Source organism: Pinus tabuliformis, chromosome 3_2 (assembly GCF_031772625.1).
Source record: "Pinus tabuliformis cultivar Carrire ecotype Pingquan chromosome 3_2, CPIR1, whole genome shotgun sequence".
Taxonomy (NCBI): Eukaryota; Viridiplantae; Streptophyta; class Pinopsida; order Pinales; family Pinaceae; genus Pinus; species Pinus tabuliformis.
The window spans coordinates 590,075,737-590,080,506 of record NC_142302.1 but is presented as its reverse complement, the minus strand read 5'-3'; positions in this window follow the sequence as shown (position 1 = coordinate 590,080,506).

Below are 4,770 nucleotides of genomic sequence, written 5' to 3'. Positions count from 1 at the left end.
GTAGGAATGGAGTCAAATATTTATGGATCCAGTGTTGTTGTTGAACCCCTTAAAGAATGTGCAGTGTTATCAGATGTGTCTAATATGTACAAGGAAGCACCCTTGATTGATTGCTTGAAAAAACCAAAAGCAATTAAGGTTGTATCTAATAATGCTAATGCGAAGGGGAGAGGCTGAGGATTTCCTCAGAATAACAAGAAGATTACTCTAGAGGAAAAGATTAAAAAAGAGACTTCACCAGCTATTTGTAATGTTGACAATGCATCTGCTGGTAATGCAATCGGTGTTGATAAGGAAAATCGTGTATCTCTCTCAAGAAAGGAAATCATTTTCCTTTTCTATAGGGAAATCCCTTTACTAGTGAGGGAAGGATATTCCTTTCCTCTAACTCAAGGAATCACCTACCCTGTATAAAATGAAAGACCTTTTCTTACAAAAGATTAGAGAAGTATAAATCTCAAAAATAAATATAAAAGTAATTTGAAGAATGAACTTGAGAATTGGTTGAAACATGTGCTTGAGAGGATATCCTAGAAAGAAGCAAAGCGTAGTTAATCATTAAAAAAGAATGATTTCTGAAGACAAAAATTATAACTACCACTACTACAAAAAAATACTTTTGAGGGTGGTCGTAATCTGCCTCCAAAAGTGGAAATTAAAAGCAATATTAAAATTAGCTACAACTTTTTAAAACCTCTATCACACCTCCTCCCCCCTTCCCCTAGAAGCATCACCTCTAAAATTCAAGCCTTTTAGGGGCACTGTTTTAAGAGATACGAACTACCCCCAAATGTGTCTGTTACACTAAAAAATGTCACCTTGACTACTTACAGTTAGTATGGCTCAAATCAACAGTCATGCTACCCTCTTAGGCAAGTCTCATGCCTCTGTTATCCATCTCAAACTCAAAGAAGAGAGAAAGTCTTGTAAAAACTATGTTTATCTCTGGGGTCGCAGGTTCTCTCTAGCCTTACCTGCGGGGACGCTGACCATGTTCACAAAATCTGCGTCCATGGACGCTCTGTATGTTAAGGGACAGGTGCGTCCCTCTGTAAAAGGCAAAATGCGCGAGTTTTATCTTGAAAAAGTTACTTGTGGTTACTTCTAGAACATTCTAGAGGTCGGTTTGATGAAATGGATGCGCCTCCAGTTGGTTCATGTATCTCTATTAAGGGGGAACTTATCCCATCAATAAGGGAGCTATCCCACCCAAAGAGGGGGATGATCCCATTGATAGTGGACCTGAATAACCTCTTTACAGCACTATAAATAAAGACATTGAGCCAGAGGGAGAGGAGGTTGGAGCTATACATTTTCTTTGGGTAAATGCTGCAGGATTTAGGTCTTCCATTAGAGCCTTTGTGAGGAGAGATTGTCTTTACTTGATTCTACTTGGAAGAGGGTGAGCTTTGTCAAAGTAGAGGAAAACCCTTGATGGACCCTGGGAGGAACTTGCACAACACCAAGGCCAGGTTGTAAGAGTTTCTTTGTTTCGTTATTAATACAAACTGGTTTATTTTTCTCAATAGCTTGTGTTAATGAGTTATTTCATGTGTTCCTTGGTCTGCATGTTGAATATATGTTTTATTATATGAAATGCAAGTGCTTGGTAATTGTTTGATTGTTTGTGGTTGCAGGAATTGACTTGAAGGAGGAGCTCATCCGGATCGTCAAGAACGGACTTCAACAACAGCGTTTTGGAATAAGGTAAGCCTAAACACTTGTAGTTTTCATGTTGTAAAAGGTGTATTTAGAGAAAGATCACTCCATTTTGTCTTGTTTGTCATTAGAATGTCTTAGACTTCTAGGAAGGTCAGTCGTGTCCGCACCCTTGACAATTCCGTGTGACAAATTGGCGACTCCACTGGGGAATCCATTAATGAGAGAGTCTTTTCCTTTATGTGAACTTTGCTTTGAGAAAATCATTTTTATTTTCTGGTTTTTGACTGTGAGAATTAGTATTTGGGTGGCTTAGCTTTAGATTTAGTTAGATTTGGTTTTTCTTCATTTTTCCAGAAGGACGCACCCTCTGAGTACTGCACAGTGCGTCTTTGGACGCGCTGTTGCCGTTTGCACAGAGCGGGCCCGCACCTGTGATAACGGGTGGCCTGCGTCTTCCTGTAAAATTTAAGAAAATTCCATTTTTGCTTTAAATTGCTTTTAGATTTTGATTTTCCTTAGTGTTTTCTGCCCAGATCCTTTAGTACCCTGTCAAGAATTTTCACCTGAACTTGTTTTGTGAGCTTTGAGTGTTTTAGTGGTTTTCAACGAAGTTTAGACCTAGGGTTTGATTTTTGGATAGGTTTTGTAGTGACTTTGATAGTAGAAAGTTGTCCAGCCTTAGATCTCTCTGGTTAGTCAACCTTCTTAGAAGTCGGGCCTGTCGTAAAGTCTCCTTGTGTGAGCAACTTGCCATTTGAGTTGTTTTGGGTCAAATTTCGAATTGCTTGTTTATAAAGTATTGATTTCCATTTTACAAAAAGAACAAAAAGATTAGAGTTTTGTTTTGGCTAGTTTTTGGTTCTGCAATAAGCTAGTCCTTGATTTGATTGTGATCAAGTAAAACACCTTAGAATAATCATTGTTAGTTTTGGCCTCGTTAAATTGCTTAGAATAAATTTGCCTTTAGTTTGCTTATGAGTGCATTTTCATAGATTTTAATAGTTGTTAAGATTGATTTTTGGTTATATTAGATTTATTTGCTTTATTAAAAGAAAAATACAAAAACATCTTCTTAAAAAGTCTTGTTTCAAGTAGCTTTTTGTTTTCGAAAGAAGAAAAGAGTTTTTTCGTGCATGTAAAGAGAGGTTATGTTTTTATGCTTGGAAAAGAAAAACGAATTGTTTCTTTGATTGTCTTCAATTAAGAAGTTGCTTTTATAAAGATTGCATTCTCTCAACTTTTTAGTTAAGCAATTCATCGAAAAAGTAAAGTAGTGGGTAAATCATTCTAGGTGCATTTTGTAGTGGTTTCGAGTCGAGTCAACACACCACTGGTTTCACTTCCATCACCTTTTGACTTAAGAAACAACCTTAAAAGTAACGCTTAAATTAAAATCAATCTAGTAATTTTTATTTTTCTAGGGCTCTGAAACACCAACATAGCTTAGGCTAGGGTCTTGGAGTAGGTGAGTACTTAACTCTCCAAGACTACAAAACCAAACAGATAGTCTATCTTGAGTAGAACAAATCCAATTGTTTCAGTTACATTCTGGGAAAGCTCCTCTTAAAGGAGAAGCACGAGCTCGTGTCCGAACCAGTGAGGGGATCATTCCTCCCTCGTTGGGAACGACGCCAGACAGTACGTATTACAAACGGTAAACCTCGGATTAACCATTGTCGAGGAGCCAGGGGTCACTTATCGGTAAACCTTGGATTGTTGTCAAGGAGCCGGTAAGGGGATTGGAGCTTGCTACTCTGCCCTTGCGTGCTGTCGGAGTTTGGACTGTTCCCCCAGGTGTAATTGTTGTGATTGGTAACCTTAGTGGCCATAATATCTAGGATTCTACCGAGGTGACGGTGGAGGGAAGGTCCCACTGTACCTGGAGCAGACGTCGGTTATACTCACTTGGATTTTCCGGGGGGTTCGCTTCACTTCGAGACGGTTAAAGTGGAGGAACTTGTGCCAGTCTATTCATTAAGCAGGTTGCCGGGGTAACTGTTCCACCCGCCATTTCTGTACTGAATCCTGCGAGGTTGGGCCTAATCACCAACTAGCGCTTTTGGTCCGGAAGACTACTGTTTGTGTGTGGTTTGACGCTCTAGATTATTTAGGCGTGTGCTTCAAATTTGTTTGCTTCTTTAGAAGACTTTAGGTGGTTTGATTTGAAATTTTTACTTTGTTTTCGTGTGTTGTAGTTAAAAATCTTTAATTGTGGCGGAATTACCGAGACAGTCCCGTCGAATTGCGGGCCAGTCTCCTGAAGTTGTTTCTGTGGCCGAATTGTTGAGAAGATCCCGTAGGCTTAGGGGATCCCCTCCTCGAGACGACCCAGGTAATTTAGAAGGGTTAAAGGTCCTTGTAACTCCTCCTAGTGGCAGTAGAGTAGGTTCACCTGAAGAAGGAGAATCTTCCTTGGTAGTCCATCCAGATTACCAAAGTTTAGAAACAGGTTACAATCCCGAAGCTGTTACAGTTTCCGAGCTTGCTGGTAGTTTTTCATCTGCCAGTGAAACAGGCGAAGAACCTGAAATTTCCGAACCTGTTACTCCAACTCCTAGTGTTCCTGATTCACCAAGAATAGAAAGAATTATCACCGAAAATCTTCCTGTTGGATTAATTGCTATAGAAGAACTTGTTCCAGAGGAAGAAATAGGCGTTTCTGATTCTGAAGATCTAATTACCCTTGATCTAAGGGAGCGTGAATCCATCTTTTACAGTCCTCCTAGAAGTGAATCTTGGTACCTTGCATTAACCAATTTTTTAGACAACTCAGTAGGTTTTTCTACACCTCGTACTCCTTTTCCACCTAGAGGAATTCATTCTCCTGTAAATATGTCTGGTCAGTCATCTGTGTTTTCGCAAAGTCCTGAATCATTTTTACATGGCGGTCCTTCTGTTCCTACTGGGTATCAATCACTTTCTGGTACCTTTGCGGGAGCATCTCCTCAACCCATTGATCATGGGTTATTAGTTGGAAACAGTGGTAATGTACCATTGAGTATAGGTGATGTTTATATGATGTCAGGTTCAACTCCCATTAACCAACCTCAAGGTGGCCAATTACCGCCTGGGGGGCAACCTTCGTTAATGCCTGGGGGGCAACCTCAA